Raw genomic sequence first — 24,079 nt, 5'->3', positions numbered from 1 at the left:
TTTCCTAGCTGTATTATATAATCTAAGCTTCAGTTGCCTCATCTGTGAAATGGGGATAATAATACAATACAGGTTGGTTTTGAAGGTTACATGAGGTAAAGAGCTGAGAGAAATGCCTGGCACATAGAAAGTGCTCAAAAAATGTTAGCTCTTGTTAGTATGAGGTTGGTGAATTGGCATGAGGATCCTTTCTTCTGAGAGTCAGTAATGCTATTACTGGGAAGGCAGGCTCATCAGCAGTGTAGCTGTGCGGTTAAGAGCATGGAGTCTGGTGTCAAACCTGGATTCACATCCTGCTTCTGTTCCTTGCTCAGTGATTTCTCCAAGCTCCTGTTATTTGTAAAATGGGCATACTAATAGTACCAATCACGCTGTTTTTTTTTTCAGGGTTAAAGATGTAATTCTTATTAAACACTTGCAGTTGGTACATAGAAAGTACTCAATTCATGCAAACTATTAGTATTGCCTTAGAACCCATCACCGTTATAGACAAGGGATTCATGGCTTGACAAGGAACATGTAAGACAAGTTTTGCTACTCAATAAAATCTTTGTTTTCTGTTACTTTACCGGTGACAAAGCTTTAGAAACAAACATTTCCTAACCTACTCGCATCATGCCAGATATGGAAAGGACATTAGCGACAGAACACTCACAGCTTTCGTGTGAGGGTGAAGAAATCCAGGTTAGAGACCTGAAGGGCCATGGAGCCGTTTCATACTACAGGAGGAACTTGAATCCAGTTCTCTTGATGTTCAGCCTTAGGGGATCCTTGCAGAAAGCAGTTCAAACACCAGTGTGAAACCACAAAGGAAACCCAGAAAAGGAGATGTGGGGTGACTCAATGTGGGAGGGCCGAGAGAGGCTCTCATGCTTCCTTTTGGTCCATTTTTAGGTGCTAGGCAGTTTAGGCATATGATTAAGAGCATGAGTGTGAAGTCAGATGGGATCCAGAACCATTGTGTTTCTATCTGTGAAAATTTCGCCAAGCTGCTTAACCTCTACGGGCCTTAATTTCTGCATCTGTAAAATGCACCTACTAATAGTACTCACTTGCCATAGCAAGGATAGAATGAGATGTTTGTAAAGTGCTTAGGATAATCCCTGACAAATTAGAGTTGTGAGAGTGACTCAATAAATTTTGTTGTTAGAAAGAATAACATGGAAAGGTGAGAAGGATGAAAGGGAAACCATTTGATATAAAATGCATGAATTCTCTGTTCATGGAGATTTAATCAATGGATTAATGGATAATAAATCCATTAATTATAATCCAATGGATAATAAATCAAATCACCTTGCTTTCACATTTTAAATAAAATTTTTATGTCTTTTTTAAAAAAATGCTGATTCATATTGGGGATTATAGATCTAAAATATTATGATCTTATCCTTATGAAGCCAGTCATTAACTCTATTATTCCACACTTTTTTTTTTTTAATTTAGTTATTCCCCACTGGACTACCCAAGCTGGACTTTGAGACGGTGGCTCTCTACTCCTTGATAATTTATACCAAAGACAACCAAGGGGCAACAGCATCTCAGACCATTTTAATCCAGACTGCAGATGTGAATGAGCTGCCCATTTTCATTGGGTCCCTTGCTCAGGGATACCAAGGTACAGAGAGCTCTTCTCTTGGGGGAAGAAGGATCCAATGGATATGTATATGGAGACTCTGTGCCCTGTGTCCTATGTGCTCTCATAGTGTCATGGCTATATGAGTGATAAGGAGAATAATGATAGCAAAAGGCATGAAGAACAGCTGCCACTTATCGGGCACTAACTGTGTAGCAGGCACTGTCCTAAGAGCTTCAGATGGATTCGTTTGTGTAATGCTTATACCACAGGAGGTAGGTTCTATTCATATTCGCATTGTATGGATGAGTTAACAGACTTAGGTGAAGAAACTTGCTCAGTGTTAAAAATTATTCGTTTATCTGTTTGATTATTTTACCCTAAATTTATTCCTTTATTTGTGGTTATTTAATTAACGATGTGTCTATGTCATTAAGTTAGAAGCTTTGTGAGGGCAGGAACCATGTCCTTTTTGTTCTCTCTTTGATTGTCACTACATATGAATCTCTTTCTCTCCCTCTTGTCTCTCTTTCTCATCTCTGTCTCTTTCTGCGTAGTCAAATGTTTAATACCTACGTGTGGATGATCCATGTTCTCTACTAAAAACATAAACATTTGAGGTTTAGATGCTGGAGTGGCCTTTAACTGGGGAGAGTTACTAATCCTGTCTGAGCCTCAGTTTCCTCATTGGTTAAATTGATATATTAATACTTTCTTGATGAAGCTCCCCTGAGACAGTGTGTTAACATGCCTAACATAGTGCCAGGCACACAGTAGGTGCTGAATAAATGTCCCTTCCATTCCTTTCCCCAAGCAGATGATAAACTCCTCAAGGGCAGATCCAAGGTCAAATCATGCACTTCTGACTCCTAAAATAGCCAGCCTGGTGCTAGGTTGCTTGTGGACTCTCTATGAGCATTTGCTTATGGGATGGCCAGGCCAGGGTCCTGGCTATGGTCCAAACAGCTCTGTGGACACCTTTGCTATACACAAATCCTGCCCCTTTGCCCAAATGGTGCAGCAGCGTCTCCAGGGGTGAGTCCTCCCCTCAGGCACTGAGGGGTCCTCCACTGCCCCAGTGTTCCCGATCCTGGAAGAGTGGTTCTACTAGCAACTTTGCAAGTTTGTGGTCCCCACTGTTTTGAAAATGGATAGAAAGAGGGCAAACTTAAGGAAAAGACAGACATTAATAAAATAATCAGACAATATTAATGTACTACCTGTGTGACCTTGAGTCAGTTACTCCATCTTTCTAAACCTTAGTAAAAGGGAAATAATAATAAAATCACCAATGATGTTAAGTGCTTAGCGCTCAGAAGATGTTCACCATCATTATTGTTTAAATTTATAAAACTCTCTGCTCTATACCTGACACATGATAGACACTTGACAAATGATGTCTATTATTATTATTATTGTTATGATTATTATGATTATTGGAAATCACCCTATAAAAACATTTGTGCTGAGCAAGCATAATGCCTTAAGTTTTATCTAAAATCCAGGATTGGTTGAGGGGTTTTTGGGCTTTTAATGGTGACACTCAATTAAGCATATCTATTATACATTTTCTGGCAGTTACTGAGATTTATGTCCTAGAAGACACTGCCCCGGGCACAGTCATTTATGAAGCAGCGGCCAGGGATCCAGAGGATGCTGTTTTGGAAGTAATTTATGGTTTGGGGCAGAGAATATCAGTGCCTGGTGGTTGTATGTGTGCATACATTCACAAATAGAGCCATGGAGATAATCAGGTCAATTATACCCACAATTCAGGTTCCAAACATACCTCTTGCCTCAATTATTAGGACATTTCAGGTGAAAATGATTGAAGGCTGTGTTGCCTGAGTAATAGCTTCCCTTCTAGTGCATTCCATGCTGTGTAGGCAGGCCCAGCCTAATCCTTAGGTAACTTGACAAAAGATGCCAAGCCATTTCATTTTGTTCTTGGGGATCTTGGCTGCACACAATGTCGAGAAACAATACAGCTCTCTGACAGAATTAATTTGTATTTCAAAACTTTGAGTCTCATCCTCAGGCTTTATAATGCCCCAGGCATGCACTTATTTTCAGAAGAGGTGTCTTCCAGTTGGAGATACCATGGGAGGAGGAGGAAACTATGGACTTGGTGCCAAGAGGCCTGGATTTAAATCCTAACTTTACTGCTGCAAGTCACTTAACATTTCTACTTTTCCGTTTCAACTGTAAAATTGGGAAAAGGATATCTGCTTCGTCTTCTTTCATATTACTTTTTCTCATATTATAATAAACTTGAAAGTACTTTTTTAAACTGTAAAATATCTTGCAAATGATAGGATTTATATTACTGTCTTAATTTTTGATGCCATATGGAATGGTTACAGCATTATTAAGCTGTAACATTTTTGGCTAATGGATTACTAGACAAGAATATCATGTTTTTAATTTTTAATGTTGTATTAGTTTCCCAAATTGGCTAAAAATTAGAGAATTGTACATGTCGATGCTGTACAATTTACTGGTAATGCTACTAGATCTTTGTTCAAAGCAACGTGATTTTACAAAATTTTCTTTAAATAATAGATGGCCACTAATAGTTGAGGCATTGTCCATATGGTTTTTAAAAGCATTGAATACACTCAAGTAAGAACAAAAAGAAACACTGCTGTTGTCAAGCTCCCCCACATACATTTGTCTCATCCTCCTCCCAACAGAACAATACCACATCCAGGATGGGACTGGAAAGGTCACAGCTTCCTTTACAACATGCAATTAAACCACCTAATCATGCATATTGCTCCAGATCAACATGTTCAAGATTATAGTATTGAATCCAGCACTGAGCAATTCTAGCCACATGGGAATCAGATATCATATCGCAATTGCTTCCTTGGTGTTCTCCATGGCAGCTCACCCACCATGTTGACATTTTAGGGTGGAAAACACATCACAGTCCAACAGAGTTTAGCTGTGACTCTAACACGCAATCACAATGACTTACTAGCCAATTAACGCAAGTAATTCATTTCAAATGAAGGACTCCCAAATGCTTGTTCATACAGATTAAATGCTTTTGGCCCTGTCCCTATACTTTTCTCAGAAAAGAATTGGTTCCTGGGCCATATTTGGAAGGCTCATGCAATGTTCTTTGTGAATTTTACCAAACATGGAATGAGATTTCAGTGTTGACATAGGCTGTGGAGACTTACATTTAGACACACTCCTACACACATCCTTCTGACACAGTAGATCAGACCAGATGTGTTATTCAAGTACTCATGACTGGGCAACAACTTTCATTTGTTTGAACCTTCGTATTGATTCAAAGGAAAACTGCTTCTAATCTGGGGAAGAGCTCACCACTGTTTTGAAGCCTGATATATGATGATAATAATAATGATACTAATAACCATTAAGTGTTTATCATGTGACGGGCACATACTTTATATATTGAATCCCCATTTAATCCCTGAAGTAGGTGCTATTGTCTACTATGATATTAACTAATAGATCAATAAACTAGAGTATTGTGTCTTTCATTTACAGATGAGGAACACTAGGCTAACAGAGATCAAGCAATTTGCCTAAAGCATAAGTAATGGAGTTGAGATCCACACCTCTGTCCATTTTTCTCTAAAGCCTATATGTTTCCTATTATACCAACAATTCCCAAATTGTCTTCCGCAAAACGTAAGTTCCACCAGATGCTCCATGAGAAAAAGAAGAGATTCTGTGATCAGATGATTTTGGGAAATGATGTCTACATATGGCTCCTCTGAATTCACAATACGCAGCATATTAAATGCCCTGAGGAGTTCTCTAATAGAGAGATGTTTGTTTAGTCAGATTTGTTCTAATTATTTGTCCATAGCACTTTTTTAATATCTTTTTCTTACTGATGTCATAATAGTTTATAACATCGTGAGATTCCAGTTGTACATTGTTATTTGTCAGTAACCATATAAACACACCCCTTCACCCCTTGTGCGCACCCCCCAACTGCCTTCCCCCTTGTAACCACCAAACTGTTCTCTCTGTCCATGTGTTAGTTTATGTTCCACATATGAGAGAGGTCATACAGTGTTTGTCTTTCTCTGTCTGGCTTATTTCACTTAACATATACCCTCCAGGTCCATCCATGTTGTTGCAAAGGGGACGATTTTCTCTTTTTGTATGGCTGAGTAGTGTTCCATTGTATATATATACCACATCTTCTTTAGCCAATCATCTGTTGATGGACACTTGGGTCATAGCACTTTTTAAATAAAACATGATACCTGTTAACATTCCATGTAATGCCTAACTAGCATTCCACAGAGTAGAAAGATTATACTAGATCCTGCTGTGAGATTGATATAACCTGACATATCTGTGGGAGGTTTAAATTGATGAAAGATGAAATTCCAGGTGAGGACCTGGCCCATAGTAATTAGTGTAACAAGAGCAGATTTCTTCCATATCTAGACCCAGTTTAAGTTCCTAGACTAAGACTTTCAAGCTGCACCACCATTGCTGCTGTACATGTTTAAAGATCCTTGACACTCTGGCTCAGAGAGTGATCTGAGATGTAGAAAAAGTGGGACTTCTCATCCTGTACAAACTGAAGATCAATGACTTTTCCTGGACACATCAAGGGCAAACCAGCACTCCAAAATCCAGAGAGACAGGTGAATCCAGAGAGTCACAGAAGGATCTGCTTACCTGGAGCAAAAACTGCTAGAGCCATAAACTGGTATAAAGACTTACATGGTAGTTTTGATGAATTGCTGGAGGCTGAGTGTGGACTAGTATAAGAGTGAGAAACTGCTGGGTGCCACAGTCTTAGGGGGGCCCTGCACTTTCATAGGTTTTACGACCAAGAACTTTATTAGGTTCTCACAGTGAAGATCCAAGAAAGATCACCTTGTGTCTCTGGGAGACAGAGAGAAGAGAATCATTGTGAAATAAACCCAGAGCCTTCTCCATAACAAAGACCTACTCACCAGGGAAAAAGAATTTTCCTGAGCCTCATCTCATCTGGGATATACACACACATGGACCTAGGCAAATATTCAAGGTTGAGAGAACCAAAGACGGAGAATATCTTGAGAGAAGACATAGGGAAAAAAACACCTTACCTATGAAGGAACAAGGATAAGAAAGACACAGACTTCTCATAAGAAGCCAAGCAAGTAAGAAGAGAGTGGAATGAGAGCCAGTCCTGGTGGTCTACTGGTTGAGATTCGGTGCTCTCACCACTGTGGGCTGGGTGTGTTTCCCAGTTGTGGAACCACACCACCTGTCTGTCATTTGTCATACTGTAGTGGTGGTTCACATAGAGAACTGAAACAAAACAAGACAAACTAACAACTAGGATATACAACCATGCACTGAAGGCTTAAAAAAGAAAAAAGTTAAAAAAAAAAAAGAGAGTGGAATGAAATATTTAAAGTGTTGAAAGAAAAAAAACCAACCAAGGAGTCTATATCCAGTGAAATTATCTCTCAAAAGCAAAGGAAAAATAAAGACTTTCTCAGACAAACAAAAACTGAAGAAATTCATTACCAGCATACCTGACCTGCAAGAAATATTAGAGGAAGTTCATAAGCAAGAAGGAAAATTATATGGGTCAGAAACTCAAATCTACATAAAGAAAAGGAGAGCATGGGAGAAGAAATAAATGAAGGTAAAATAATATTTTTACTTTTAATTTCTAAAATGTAACTTTATTTAATAGTAATCTTCCAATAATATATTGGAAGATTATAGCATGTTGATAAGTGAAAGGAATGACAGCAAAATCATAAGTGACAGGAGGGAGGAATTGGGGATACTCTGTCATAAGATACCTACACTACCTATAAAGCAATATAGTGTTACTTGAAGCTACACTTAGATTAGTTAAAAATGTATAATGGAAACTTTGAGACAATAACTAAAAAAAATTTAAAAAGATGTAAAATTGATATGCTAAGAGATGAGATAAAACATTCAATTAAAACAAACAAAGAAGGAAAAAACAAAGGGTAAATGCAATGAATACAAAACAGTTACAAACATGGTAGATAATTCAGCTAATACAAATGGTCTAAATGCACCAATTCAAAGACAGCGATTGTCAGGCTGGATTAAAAAAAAAAATGAGGCCCAACTATATGTTATCTGCAAGAAACTTACTTTAAATATAAAAACTCAAATAAGTTAAAAAGTAAAGGGATGGAGAAAGATATACCCTATTAATATCAATCCAAGGAAAGCTGGAGTGGCTGTATTAATTTCAAACAAAAAGTGGAGAGTGGGCAGCTAGGGAATATCCAGAAAGCGCAAATCAGCAATGGAATGATTAAAAAATGGCTGCAGACAGAAGACTCAATCCTCTTCCCACACTGCTGTAATGAGATCCCTGGTGACTTGAGGCTGACCCTACTCCTCCCCATAGAGCTCTTCCCTCGCCTTCCTGGGTCTCAGCTCTACTCCAGCATTCCCTGTCACACCATGTCCATATTACAAACCCCACCCACCACTATCCATGTGACCTTCTTAATCTTCTTCCTGGTTAACAAGGTGGTGGTGGGAGTAGTGTGGTGAGGGGGTAGCATGGGGCTTTCTCTATTATTATTACATTGAAAGTCAGATTTGGAAGCCTAAATACATTATCTCAGTTCACTTCTGCTTTAAGAATCCTACTTCTTGAGGCAGTGTAGATGCCTTTCACTGTTGTGAACAAGAAGTGGGGGGAGGGAGTTATCTTGCTCAATGTGTATCTTGTCTTTTCCTTTTTTAATGGTGAAATAAACTTATTTCCTAAAAGTCATCTTTCAAACTCGTGTGTTGTGCCTTATCGTGTCTATCAAAACAGTTAATTAGCACTTGGAAAAATTAGCCCAAGCCTTGAGGACAAGCAACATGGCGGGACAGTGGGGAGGGATGAGAGTGGGGTGGAGGGTAGGAAGGATGAAATTGGGATGGAATAGTGCTATTTTCATGAAATAAGGTTTAATATATCCATTTCAATGTAAATATCTCATTAAAGTTCTCCCAAAGTTAGTGACAAATCTTAGAATATAGATCTTAGATATATATTGTCATTTCATTAATAAACATTTACTTTCTTTGGGGCATTATATAATAGGGTAAGGAAATAATCAGTTAAACCAGGATTCTAATAACATTTTGGAAAGATTTTTAAAAATTCCAATAAAGAATAATTTCTGAAAGTTTCAAGGTAGCTCTTGAAAGGTAAAAAGATACACCATTTACTGACAAATAGAACTCTGTTTCTATGGTTTCATTATTTTTCCCTCTTTGATAAAATAAGTGCGATGAACCAATGTAGGCCCCAGATTATATATGGAAATAAACAGTATTTTCTATTCAGTCAACTATATTGACTGAAGGCTGACAGTGATCAGATTTTTATGGTGAAGTGATATTTGGAAATTCTAAGAGGCATAATTAGTGATGGAATCATCAAAAGACTCAACAATTCTACTGTAGTAGAGCTTATAATTATGGATCTGAGGATTTTAACTATATACTCCTATTTTATAACTCAGCTGTAAAACAAACATTAAAGGGGAGAAAAAGAGTGAGTCTATTGAGTTAGAAACCAGAATATGTTAATTTTGCTTTATAATTTGGGGTGGCAATTCTGGTTTTAATAGATTGTTTTTAAGTATAATCATTTTAGGGAAAAGGCCCACGTTGTCCTTTGAATAGCATCTACATTTTCAATTTCTGTAACTTTCATGTGTGTGTGTGTGTGTGGGGGGGGAACACACCAAATAAGTAAAATGTACCCAACTGTTGGAAGTATTAGGTCACGTCATTTCTGTACATATTTTGCAGACAGAATTAATAAATAGGAGTCTGTTTCTTCCTTTTGTGAGCCTTGATCACTCAGAAAGTATGTATCTTACAACTAAGAGAAAACTTGACCCAAACGAGATCTGTGGCTGCAATAACTGAAAAGACTGGGTTTCCAGCACAACAGCTGAATTCTGGATTCACGTGGTGTAAGCAGGACATGATGTAAGCAGGTTTATTAGAGGACCCGTGAACTTCAGTCTTCTCTGTCTTCCATTTGTAACAAATAGATGGCAGGAATTTGAGTCCCTACAGCCTAACAGTTTCAGACCCATCTAAAGCTCCCTCCCCAAGAGTTTAGGGCATCTTGATGGCTCTGATTGGTTCATGTGCTAGCCCTTAACCAATCACTGTGGCAAGGTAGAATATAATGCATTGATTGGCTTAGGCCTGTGTCACATGTCCTACCAGGAATTTTAGGTGGGAGGGGATTGGACTGCAACACCACAGGCACTGAGAATGAGGGAGATTGGTTCAGCAAAGACCTGTTGTTATAAGTACCTGAATGGATGCTCTGCAGTCCAAAACCAAATGCTGCTTACTGTAAGTGAGACTGTATTGAGTCAGACTATCAAAACTTGTCACATCTTCCTTAACTTAATTCTGTGTAGACAGAGCCTGTTTATAATTTGAAAATTTCAAAATCCCTTCTCATTTAGTTCATGTTGGTCAATATTAAAATTATGTTCCCCTGAAAACATTTATAGAAGTAGAAACGGTTTCGAACAATTGACTTTTAGTGTGGGTTATTGTTTGGCAAAAAAAATAATTTCTTCTTGCCTTTTTATAACACTAATCATACTTTGTCATCATTAAAAAAAGCCTCTCGCATGAAACCAGAAGCTCCGTAAAAGCAGGAATCGGGTATGTTTTGTTCACAACAGTAATCAGGTATTTATAAAGTGCTCAATAAATAAAACTTAAAATCAATGGGGAAGGCTACAAGATAAAATATTTTCCAAGAAAATAGCTTAAAATATTTTGGTATGGAATAGAACTTTCAAACATTTAAAAACATATTTACAGCAAAGCAGTTAGAACTGTCTTGAAACTTCAATTTATCCATTGGATGAATAGTTCTTGAGTGCCTATTCTGTGAATACTATTCTAGGTGCTGAGAATACAACACTGAATAAACATTGAATAAGGCATGTGAACTCATGGAGTTTACAATCTAGTGAGGAAAATTGACAACAACCAGATATACAAATAAATGATATAATGTCAGATAGTAAACGATGTGGAAAAAAAAATAAAGCATGAAACAGAAAGAGAGTGATGAGAAGAAGGGATGATTGTGTGTATTATTGTGTATATGGTGGTTAGGAAAGTCCTTTCTGAGGAGGGGACATTTGATCAGACCTGAATGAAGTGAGGGACGAAAGCATGCATATATTTTGGGTTGAATAATAAAACAGCAAGTGCAAAGGCTCTGAGGCAGAAACAGGCTTAGCATATTTAAGGAACTATGGATCTTCCTTGACTCACAATGGGGTTACTTCCCAATAAACCCTATTGTAAGTTTAAATGCATTTAATACACTTAACCTACGAAACATCATAGCTTAGCCTATAGCTTAAGCCTAACCTTAAACGTGCTCAGAACACTTACATTGCCCCACAATTGGGCAAAATCATCAAACAAAAAGCCTATTTCATAATAAAGTGTTGAATGTCTCGTGTAATTTATTGAACACTGTACTGAAAGTGAAAAACAGAATGGTTGTACGGGGACAGAATGGTTGTAAGTGTATTGGTTGTTTACCCTCGTGATCATATGGCTGACTGGGAGCTGCGGCTCACTGCCTAGCATCACAAGAGAGTATTGTACCACATATCACTAGCCCGTGAAAAGGTCAAAATTCAAAATTTGAAGTATGATTTCTACTGAATGCATATTGCTTTTGCACCATCATAGTGTCAAAAAATCGTGAAGTCGAACTATAGTAAGTCGGAGACTGTCTGTACAAAGAAACAATGACACTAAAAAGCAGAGTGAGAGGGAGAGTTAGAAAGATGATGCTGGAGATGTAGCCGCAATCAAATTACATAGGTCCTTTTAAATATTGGTAAGGACTGTGGATTTTGTTTTGATTCATGTGGGATTTCCTTGGAAGTTTTTGGGTAGGAGAATAAATGATATTGTTTACATTTTTAAAAGATCATGCTGGCTTTTGTGTGAAAAAATTGACCGTGAAGAGGCAAGACTGGAAGCAGGGAGACCATTTAGAAGAGGTTGCAATAGTCTAGGTGAGAGATGATAGTGGCTTGGTCTAGGACGGTGGCAGTTGGGGTGGTGAGAAGTCATTGGATTTTACAAATTTGTTTCTCCAACATTTTATTATGAAAAATTTCAAACATATAGGAAAGTTGAAAAAGCTGAAAAATTGAAAGAGTGAACACCCATATACCCAACACTAGGTTCTATAGTTGTTATTTTACAATAGCTATATCATCACACAGTTATCCATCCTTGTATTCATCCATCAATTCCTCCTATTTTATTTATGCATTTTAAAGTAAGTTACGGGCATAGTACCCTTCACTCCTAAAATGGCAATTTGCATATATTTTAAAGGTAATGTTGACAGACTTGTAGACAAATTGGATGTAGAGTGTAAAGGAAAGAGAGGAATCAAGATAGTTTCTAGGTTTTTAACTGGAGCGAGTTGTTGAAGAGGAGTGGGGTAGAGAAGGAAAACCAAGTGCTCTGTTTTGGACCTGTTGAGATCGAGAAGCCAGTTAGATATCCAGGAAGAATACGCAGCTAGATTAAAATATTTGGAGCTCAGCTAAGACATGGGGGCTGGAACATCGGTTTGGAATCACCAGCTTGTACATAGTATTTATAGCTCGGGACTAAATGAGATTACCTAGGGAGTAAGTGTGAATGTAAAAGAAAACAGAAGAAGTTCAAGATTTGAGTCTCGGCGTGCCCCAAGACTTGGAAGTTAGAGGAAGAGGATTGAGAAAATGAAGCTAAGCGGGACTAAGGAGGAAGGAAAATCAGGAGAGTGGATTGTCTCCCGGAAGCACAGGAAGATGTGTTTCAAGAAGCAGGGCCTGACGGAGAGCTGCTGAGCTGTTGAGGCAGATGAGAACCGCGATTACTGACCACTGATGGTGGCGCTATGTTAACTGCTAGAAGTCAGATAAGTGCCTGGCACTCGAGCAGATGGTCAATGAGTGAATGAATGGAGATCTGTGGTGACCTTGACAAGGGGAGCAGTTCAGTGGAGTAGCGAGAATGAAAGTCTGATTGGAGAAGCTTCAAGACAATTAGAGGTGAGGAAAGTAGGAACAATGAGCAGAGACAACTTTCAAAGAGTTTTCCTAAAAAGCAGAGCTGAGAAATTGGACAGAATCTCGAGGAGGATATAGAATCAAGGGAAATTTTCATTTTTGATGGATGAGAAATATGGAGGCATGTTTCATGCTGATGGTAATAATCCAGTTTAGAGGAGAAAATTCATAATGCAGGAGATAGTGGCAACAATTGCTGAAGTGATGGCTTTTAGTAGGCAGTGGGTGATGTCATTCAGTGCATGGGTGGAGAGCTTGACATTAGAAGCACAGCTTGTTCATCTGTAGAAACAGGCAGGAATACAAGGTAGAAGAGGATGTATGCAAAAATGTTGGTAGAAATTGTGGTTGCATGTTCATTCTCTTGCCCACCCAACAATTATTTTTTGAGCACTTACTAGTGCCAAGCACTGTTCTAGGAAGTGGGGCTTCCCCAGTGAAGAAAACAGACAAAAGTCCCTGCCTTCGTGGAGCTTATACTCTAGAGGGAGGAAGATAGGCTATATGTATATTTCAGCATATCAGATGCTGCCAAGTGTTATGGGGCAAAACCAAGTAGGGAAGGGAAGAAGGAATTCTATAAGGAATTTTTAAAATGATAATCAATGATTTTAAACAGAGTGGCCAGTGGATGTTTTCTTTTGACTGCTTCTATTTTTCTCAGTGAAATAGGAAACAAGGCAAGCAGCAGAGAGTGGGGAGAGGGAAGATGCTGTGGGGAGTGCTGGAGATTTGAGGAAAGAGGAGAAGGCATGAATTTGCTACCTCCAAGAGCGGAAGAGAGAATTTTTGAGGGCATGTTGAGAGGGTTTGGGAGTGTTGGGTGGGATGAGCATTGTCGTGGTGATACGGATTGAACTTCTGGGGTGACTGAAGTATGTAAGCTATGATGGGACATGTCCTGATGGTCTCTTAAAGGGACAAGATGTGGATAATCTGCACTGATTATAACAACTGCTTGAGATTGGTGTCTTAGGAAGTTTATATCATTGATGCAGTCATTGTTGCTGAGGGGAAAATAAGGGTGACCATCTTACTGGGAGCAGGAAGGGCTCTTCATGGCTCCCTTAAAACCTGCTGTGGTCAGTGTAAAAAGGTTGGGGAGGGGCAACCATCCCAGGAGCCACTACACAGGAATCCATAATTTAAGTCTATTTACAGAATGAAAATGAAGATTCAGCAATGAATCTTCATTCATTGAATATCCTGTTCATAGTCAATAGCTGTCTTGAAGGTCCAACAAAACAAGACAAAACACACAAAAATGTTCTGTTCATATTCAAAAAGTTAGTCAGAAATTAATATCACTTCACTTCACCTACACAAATCCTTGCCCAAATTCATTAAAAGGAAACCTTTTGTTCCTAATAGAAAAACTAACTTTTTTGGCTGCTCAGTGTCAATTAATAGAGCAAGGGAATGACTTATTTTTACCTAATTGGTTTGTGGTAGTATAGACATATCGATGCTTTTTTAGAATTGCATTATCTGCATTTGTGTCTTTCCTTCACATAAATAGGCAGTGGTCTTATTCTTAATTCATGGGAGACTCTCAGGAAATTTTTGTAGGATAACTTGAAAGATTCATTTCATTTTTTTAAATTTAAATTTTAGTTTTCTTGTGATAAGAACACTTAATATGAGATGTACTCTCTTAACAGATTTTTAAGTGTACAATACAATATATAGGCACGATAATATATACTATATATATATAATATAGACAATAAATACCATCAGCACACGATTGGACAATAGATCTCTAGAACTTATTCAGCTTGCATTACTGAAGCTTTAAACCCATTGATTAGCAATTCCCTATTTCTCCCTCCTGCCTGTCCCTGGAAACTACCATTCTGCTCTCTGCTTTTATGAGTTTGACTATTTTAGATACCTAAGTGGAATCATGCAGTATTTGTCCTTCTGCGACTGGCTTATTTCACTTAGCATAATGCCCTCAAGATTCATCCATGTTGTTGCGTATTGCAGGATTTCCTTCTTTTTAAAGACTGCATAATATTCCATTGTCTGCATATATAAGATTTAAAAAATCTAGTCACCTGTCAGTGGACATTTAGGTTGTTTTTACATCTTGGCTATTATGAATAATGCTGCAATTTGGGAGGGCTAATATCTCTTCGAGATCCTGATTTCAATTCTACAGATTCAATGCGATCCCTATCAAAATCCCAATGGCATTTTTTACAGAAATAGAAAAAGTAATTCTAAAATTCATATGGAACCACAAAAGACGACGAATAGCCAAAACAATCTTGAGAAAGAAGAAGAAAGCTGGAAGCATCACACTTATGGATTTCAAAATTCATTACAAAGAAAATCACAACAATATGGTACTGGCATAAAGACAGACATATAGCCCAACAGAACAGAAGAGACAGCCCAGAAGTCTATGCATATATAGTCAACTGATCTTCAACAAGGGTACCAAGAATACACAGTGGGGAAAGAATAGTCTCCAAGAAATGACGCTGGGAAAACTGGATATTCACATGTGAAAGAATGGAATTGGATTCTTATCTTACACCATACGCAAAAATCAACTCAAAAGGGATTAAAGACTTAGATGGAAGACTGAAACTGTAAAACTGCTAGAAGAAAAGATAGGAGAAAAACTTCATGACATTGGTGTTGGCAATGATTTCATGGATATGACACCAAAAGCATGGGCAACAAAAGCAAAAATAGACAAGTGGGACTACATCAAACTAAAAATCTTCTGCACAGCAAAGGAAACCATCAACAGAGTGAAGGGCAAGCGACAGAATGGGAGAAAATATTTGCAAACCATATATCTGATAAGAGGCTAATCTCCAAGATATGTAAGGAACTCCTACAACTCAATGACAAAAAACTAATAGCCCAACTAAAAAATGGGCTAAGGACTTGAACAGACATTTCTCCAAAGGGGACATACAAATGGCCAAAAGGTATATGAAAAAAATGCTCAATGTCACTAATCATCAGGGAAATGCAAGTCAAAATCACAATGAGATAACACCTCATACTTATCAGGATGGTTATTATCAAAAGAACAAAAGACAGCAGGTGCTGGCAAGGATGTGGAGAAATTGGAAAAGCTGTACACTGTTGATGGGAATGCACAACGATGCAACTGCTGTGGGAAACAGTATGGAGTTTCCTCAAAAAATTAAAAAGAGTTACCATATGATTCAGCAATTTCACTTCTGGGTATTTATCTGAAAGATTCATTTCTGAGTTGTTCTCAGTGGGCTGCCTGGTCTTCTACCCTAACCTCACCTTAAAATTTCATCTCTTTGTGACACCAAGAGAAAGGGGGCGAAGGTTTGAATCATACATTATGACATTCTTGGAAAGTTCTGGTATGTGATTAAATATTTAGTTTGGGCATATACTAGCCAAGCGAATTTGAGAATTGAGGCAATTATCTGGGTTATTCAAGCTAAAGAACAATTTTGCTTGAAGTAGTATATAATTGGGGGAAAAGTGATTTAAGAAAAGCTTTAATTACCTAGAAAAAAATCTTTAATTCTCCACATGAAAGGCAGATGTTTGGAGAAAACCACAGTCCTGTTTTTAATAAATATTTTTGGAGGAGTATTTACTTCATAATTGCACAACTTGCGCCATCCTCCACAAGATGGCATGCAAGTTTGTAACATACTTAAGCCAGTAGTCATGCTACTGCTAAATCATCTCGTAACAAGCAGTAACACTGAACAATCACACTATAAATTATTGTTTTTTACCTTACAAATTGCAAATGTATACATTTTGGCAATGTTTTCTATAGATAAAGGTTATCGTTTTACAAAGATATGCAAATAGAAGTGTAATCATTCGAAGGATGTGTGAAAAGAAATCAATAATTTAAGTCTATTCACACATAGCCAATGGCGATTTGGCAACGACCAGCGTGTTCAAAGTCGACACCATATTGAAGGTATATGGCAAGACGAACAAAGATGTTCTGCTGTTCATGTTTGAAAAGACATTTTTATAAGACTAAGAAAGGAATTATAAATAAAATTTATTTTGGAGGATTTATTTCATTATTTGAAAGTATGCCTGAAAACATTTTCTGGGACAACTGGAAAATAGAATGGCAATTCATGTTGAATATTCTGTGGTCTTTACCTTTGCTGCAATAATAGAATCACCTTTAACACATGCTTTAACAAAATACAGATGCCAGGGCCCCTTCTCAGACTAAATCAGAATCTCTGGAGGCGGGGCCCAGGCGTCAGAACTTTGTAAAGCTCCCCTGGAGTTCTGGTAGTCTCCTAAACCTCCAGTTCTCTGACAGTACTGTGATTGCCTTCTCTATGGCTTGTGGTGGGCATCACTAATTGAATGTGGCACTTTTCCATGCTGAGCTCATAGTCTTTCCCAATGTAATGCTCTGGGTAGCCCTTACAAATCAATTCAGAGTTGAAATGAAGCCTACTGGCTATCGGAGTTATCAAAGAATATGGGACAGAGTTAAATGTTACTCACATATAAGGTGACTGGTTTCTTAATGTGGTAACTAACTGCGTTCTAGCATGATTCAGCCAAACAATTGTTTCAGCGGTTATAACAGAGAAAGTTTTGGAGACTGTAGGGGACAATATCCATGGTCTTCCAAGATCCCCATGGGTATCTTTGTGCTCTGTCTGTGAGGTGTTCCCTGCTTCCTTCAGCAAAAGGAGGACTATCCTGGGGCTTTTCTTGCACTTCAAAGGGCAGGAAGTGCCTGGAAGTTGACGTCTCCCTGGGATAGCCCTGAACCACTGAATGGGAGGCGAGCAGCAGGAGAGCCCCATCTCCTTTTCCTTGGGTGGGGACAACTCTGAGGCATCAGGTGCACAGCGAGCTCTCCTGTGGGATCGGGATGGAACTGCCTCTTGGGGCTCTGAGGTCGCACTTTTGTTGGGCTTTCTCCCCTTCCCTGTCCTGATCCCCTTACTTCCACCCTAGTTTTCCTGGAGCACTTAATAAATCACTTGCACAAAAATTTTCATCTCAGAATCTGCTTCTGGGAAACCCCCAAGACAGACCTAAGTCCACCAGGCTGCAGGAGCATCTATACAAACCAGGCTTTAAATCATGCAGAGTTAATCCATCAGGTGGGAACCTGTGAAAGAATGAATGACGCTAGTCTACTCCGATCCATGAAAAACGTAGGACCTAAATAGACTACAGTACTGGATTGATATGTACGAAAAGGTAGGATGAGCGATATCAATAGATCTCAGACTTGACGGCACTGTGAAATTATCCAAAGAGTTTCAAAAAATATAGATGCCCAGGTCATACCTGCAGATTCTGATTTCCTTAGTCTGGATGTGGTCTGGACATTGGCAGTTTAAAGCTCCCCAGGTGAATCTATTGTACAGCCAAGGTTGAGAATCACTTTAAAAGAATCACGCTGGGGCCAGTCTGGTGGCACAAGCGGTTAAGTGCGCGTGCTCCACTGAGGCGGCCTGGGGTTGGCAGGTTCGGATCCCGGGCGCGCACAGACACACCACTTGTCAAGCCATGCTGTGGCGGCATCCCATATAAAGCAGAGGAAGATGGGCATGGATGTTAGCCCAGGGCCAGTCTTCCTCAGCAAAAAGAGGAGGATTGGCAGGTGTTAGCTCAGAGCTGATCTTCCTCACAAAAAAAAGAAAAAAAAAAAAAAAAAGAATCACACTGGTGGCCAGCCCATGGCGTAGCGGTTAAGTGCGTATGCTCCACTGCTGGCTGCACGGGTTCTGATCCAGCCATGCTGTGGTGGCGTCCCGCATAAAGTGGATGAAGATCGGCTTGGATGTTAGCTCAGGGCCAGACTTCTTCAGCAAAAAGAGGAGGATTGGCATGGATGTTAGCTCAGAGCTGATCTTCCTCACAAAAAAATAAATAAGTAAATAAAAGAATCACGCTGGTCGGCCAGTTAAAAATTCACATTCCCAGGCCTCTCTACCCTAGGTACTCGGAATCAAGTAGGTCTGCATATCTAGTAAATATTTATGGAAATTTCATACAGATATACAAGTAGAATAGTATAATGAATTTGCACTGAATTATCCAGCTTCAACAATTAACTCGCGAGTGAAAGTTTTTAATGTGTAGCTGATCCATGAGCCACATGCTGAGGAACATTGCAAAACGGTTTGTAAAGTTAGCTTTCAGATGCTGTAACTGCTACAGGTGAACAATAAACAACAGGATAAGTCCGCCAGGAACATCTGGCTCAGTCAGGGACGACACATCAGTTTTAACTTGCATACCCCCTCTAACTGATGGATAGAGGCTCTCAGGTGTGTTAAGAAGGATTCTGAGGCTGAGTCTAGGTTCAGCCAGCAAAGATACTACTAAAATGAACGTTTGCATAGAGGTCCCTAACTTTAGCTAGCCATTGGGACAAAATACTAGATGTGGTTAATAAGGCTTTGTTCTAGGAAGAATGAGGGCTCTAATAGTCCAGTGTAAGTGTATAGGTAACAAACTATCCCTGTTGTTTATAAAGTGAATGTAAGAGAGTGACCTAATACTCTGGAAGAAAGTAAAAGGATCTCATGTGAAACTCCGAGGCTTTCAAGGGCAAGCTTAACTCTCATCACGTTTCTGTTGAAGAAAATGCTCAGGGTGAGGCGCTGTTACTTTCTGCACGGCCCTAGGACTGCACTGCAAGGTTACACTAACATAGTGAATGTTTAGCCTAGAATCATATATGTGTTTATAGTTTGAAAATATTTTCTTGAAAATGTATCTCTCCTATAAAAAGGTTTTATAGGCGATCAGTGATTAGCCAACATCTGTGCTTGAAAAAAATCACAGAGTATTTTGTTATATAGAGGATATTTAGCCCAGATCATACTTCTGTACTAATTTCCTTCAAGAAATTATTACCTTGGGTCAAACTACCAAATTAGACACAATATATCAGAGCTCAGATTCTAATGTCAGATAGCTTAGGTTAAAGTTTAGGCTTTGCCACTTTCTGGCTTTGTGACCTTAGGCAACTCTTAACCTCTCTGTGCCTCAGTTTCTTTATTTGTAACGGGGTTAATAATAGGATCTACCTCTGGGCTATTATGAAGATTCAATGAGGTCACACGTACAAAGGGCTTAGAATAGTGCTTGGAAGATAGCACTCAATAAATATTAGATACTGTCAGTATTCTTCTCTGATAATAAACTCTTGGTTTTTCTCCTACCTTTCTGACTACTCTTACTTTCTTCCCTGGTTCATCCTCCTCTTTGGACCTTCAATGTTGAAAGCTGCCAGGGCTCCCTGTTAGCCTTCGCTTCCTTTCTCTTCCTTTCCCTTCCTTCTTTTCCTCTGTAAACAGTAACATTGAGTTGTTCTGTCACTATGTCTTCACCCACCTAGATTCTTTAATCCCCACCCAAAACATTTAAAAACAAGTTTAAATATAATGTTTTACAAATAGAAATGTATACTGCCTTTCTCCAGAAAGACACTCTCCCATGAGACAGGCCATACTACATAACGGCCCCGGAGTCACAAAGTCCTGGGTTTGAGTTTCAGCTTAACCTCTCACTATCTGTGCGTTCTTGGACCATTTCCTTAACATTTGTCAGCCTCAGCTTCCCACCTGTAAGATGGGGCTGAGAAGAGTACCAGTCTCCTAGCATCATTTTAAGGGTGAAGTGAGATAATTCAGGAAAAATGCTGAGCACAGAATCTGGGGCAGAGAAACTGGGAGCCACCACAGTTGTTGTCACTGATGCCAGGAACACAGAAGAATCCAGCCATGGTTTGTGTGTCGCTGCTCTTTAAGTACTGAGGCCCCAACTCTCCTCATTGTATTTGGTCTGCAGTTCCAGCTCTGACATTTCCAATCCCCGAGCTTCTCAGAGAGCAAATAGTCATGAACAAGCCTTTTAGAGAAAGGAATACATTGGATTTTGAAGATAATCCCATCCAGAAGGACTGAAGCCTCCCCTTGCCACATGTTCTCCTATGTAAGCTGCTGTCATGCATTGGAACCTGGGAGTGGGGCTGCCATTGTTATTCTTATGGCCGAGATATTTCTTTACTAGTTGATGGTGTTATTACAGATAAAACAGGGAAAAAATGGATCTAAGTTGCCTGGCCCCAGAGAGAGTTAATTTCTTGTTTCTCAGACTGCCTGCCTGTTCAGGGCATCATTCACTTCGGTGGCTTTCCCAGTGATGGCCCTGGCTGCCTAGCAACCACCAGCTCAGACCTTCCCTGAACAATGGCAGGAGTTGCTCATATCAGTGCCATCAATGTTTTTAAAAGACTATCTCGTTTTATAAAAAATTAAACATCATAAAAATACAGTTTCCCAATGTCTGTTGTTCCCAAACAATTGTTGACAACTGTGTGATACTGAAATTGAATTGGGAGCTGCAAATTCTTGAGTGGCTATAAACATAAATGGGGATGTCTTTAAAAAAATGATATATATTTATATCTAACCAGATCTAGTGCTTGTGAGCTCTCGCAGGTGACGGAACCACTGACCATCCTCTGTCCTGTCATGAAATGGGCATCATTATTCCTGTGTTTGCCCTAAAAGTAAATACGTGGTGGGTTTTCCTATAGTTTTTGAATGCTAATATTCTACAACATTGTTCTACAGAAGCAGCAGAAATCAATTCCATCTTATTTATATGTGTAGAAATGGATGGTATGAATTTAAATTAGTCAGAACACAATGATTCATCAGAAAATCAATAAATTAAAAGGTCACTAATTTATCCAAATGATTTTTAGGTTGCTTTGCAATCCTTCTGGGTTTAATCTTCTCTATTAAATTATCTCTGTGTCTACATAATTATTAAGTCAGTAGCGCTCGGTGTAATTAACTCCTGATATTAATCCTCTCATGGATTTTTGCCCTGGCTTTTTCTAATCATCTGATTCTCACCTAGTTTGGAAACCTTGACCTCACCTGCCCTCTTCGACAAAAAATTTGCCTTAGGGATACAACATGGTGAGCAGAGAGGCATTAGGTAAAGTGACTAAGAACTTAGCTCTCAGACTGAGGGCAAGCCACTTGAATTTTTTAAGGCTCAGTGCTCCTATCTGTAAAATGGGGATAATATCAGTACCTCTGACAGAGTTGTTGTGAGAATTAAAAGACAGTGTATTTGAAGCATTTAACAGAATAACTGGAAGAAATATGAATGAAAGTCAACGAGATGCTAAGAAAAACAACTTGATAAAGTATTGCCTGTAACCAGTGACATGAAATGAGATGAATAGATGTCCCAGTCTTTTAGTTTTTCCCTTCTACATCTCCCTGTCCCCCCAGCCCCCTCCAAAAAGCCTATCTTCAGTACCACCAAACAAACAAAATAATCTCTGACTTCTCATTAAACAGTCAGCATGTTTCTCTAAACGTAATTCCTTTTTATTTAGTTTTGGCTTTGGTTGGAGTGTTGTAAGTGAGAAATGTTCAGATGATATACTGAATGTAAGAGATTAGGAAAATTCGCTTTTAATATTTAAGGGCAAGTTGTCTGGCCTGAAGTCTGTTGGATGGAGCATAATTTCATCATCATCATTATTGGCAAACATTTAATGAGCTCTCATCACATGTAGGGTGGGCAGGATAGGGGTAGCCCAGAGCACAAAATTTCAGGCCTAGTTCTTGGAGCTACGCATAATCTCGCTAGGGAACCAGTTGGTGTCTCATAATATTTTGCTTTCTCTTTACTGTCCAATAAACAGTACTTCCTTTCCCTGGAGGGCTCTGGCTTCACAATCGACAGCATCGGAACAAGTTCTACAACAGCAGTGTTTGATTCTGAGAGTGAAGCTAGAAGGTAAATACTGCTACTGGCTTTTCATTCACTCTAAATGCCTACCCTTTGGTTCATATTTCCCTCTTCAAGAATATTTCCCCCATCTGGCCTTAATGTGCTTCCAAACGAAGATGCTTTTGGCATTGCCTTCAATATGAAATCATCATCTAAACTATAATTGCGCAATTGCTGGTTTAGGTACTAGATGTGGCTATTTTGGCATCTCTCTGCATCCCCCGCTTTCTCCAGAGCCAAGCATCAAGGTGATTTCAGCGGTAGTGTTTCTGACATGCTGTGGAAGTCGGTGGGGATTTCTTTCTGGATAGCTGGGCCACAGAATTCATTTACAATGTAATCCATCAACTTTGAAAAGTTAATGGACTGACATTTTCTCCTTATTTCCTCTACATCTGCCAATGGATAGCCATTGGTTCATAATTATTATTGCTATTTTTATAATGGTTTTTATAACCACCCTTTTCAGTCATATGTTCTGCATCAAAATCCTTTACAGGAAGGGAAATTGACCTTTAAGCCATTCCAGTCAGCTTGCTTCTGACTCTCATAACAAGATTCTTCCCCATTATGAAAGCTGAGGATGGGATATATCCTAAGTGCTAACATCTTCAGTAAAATAGATTCAGGTTCAAAAATGGGGTGTGCTTCATAAAGTTGGCAGGAGAAGACTGCTCCTAAATTTGTATTATCTTTATGTATTTTTAGGGTAGAAATCACCAAACTCTTTATCCATTTTCTCTTACTTCCAAGATCTTCTGCCCCATGTTTATCTGATCTCATAAGTAGCTCAGGGAATAATGGATAGTGTCACCACAATTTCCTTTTTTTTCTTTTTTGGCCTGGTATATCTCATGGAAAAGTGATCACGCACGTTCAAGATATTTATAAATCTTAAGATTTGTTAACAAATGAGAGTAAAAGTCATTAATGAGAATTTAAGAAATTAACTTTTATCTTGATAAATGAAAACTAAAGCTTTCCCTTTTTTCAGTATCTTTGAAATTAGAGGAGCTGACACTGAAAAACTGAAGCTCTCTTTGTAGTGTTTGAAAAACAACTAGTTGGCTAAAATTTTGCAATGGAGTCTCACTAAAGTTCTATAGAGAGCACAGCATTCCTTAATTTTCTTCTTAACTCCAGAGCTTCTAGGGTCACTGAGCAGACCTTTAAGTGAGAATGAAGGAAATTTTGGAATGCCTCATTGATTCTCATCAATTCCCTCCCTTCAAAGGAGACATAGGAGCTGTGAAATCGCTTGTTCAAATCCTAATGAAAGAGTTAGAGAGGCTCATTTCTTCCTTACTCCCTTGCTGTCAACCCTCCAGCATCCAGCTGGACCAAAAGTAACTTGAGGTCTTTAGGGCTGTGGGACCCTGCCCACACCTTATTCCTTCCATTCTTGTAGTTAAGACTTCCCGGAATTATTAAAGAAATATCTTTATTCTTTTTTTTGTGTATGTGTGTGTGTGTGAGGAAGATCAGCCCTGAGCTAACATTCATGCTAATCCTCCTCTTTTTGCTGAGGAAGACCAGCTCTGAGCTAACATCCACTGCCAATCCTCCTCCTTTTTTTTTCCCCCAAGCCCCAGTA

At 38.9% G+C, this 24,079-nt stretch overlaps 1 pseudogene; it reads left to right on the top strand.

Annotated features, from left to right (window-relative positions):
* Positions 1-615: 615 nt before the first annotated feature.
* Positions 616-24,079, top strand: part of LOC147917064 (cadherin-related family member 3-like) — a 63,305-nt pseudogene continuing 39,841 nt past the window's right edge.

The sequence above is a fragment of the Ceratotherium simum genome, chromosome 5 (genome assembly GCF_057802395.1).
Source record: "Ceratotherium simum simum isolate JZ-2026a chromosome 5, ASM5780239v1, whole genome shotgun sequence".
Classification (NCBI taxonomy): Eukaryota; Metazoa; Chordata; class Mammalia; order Perissodactyla; family Rhinocerotidae; genus Ceratotherium; species Ceratotherium simum.
This window is presented reverse-complemented; position numbering and strand designations above follow the sequence as displayed.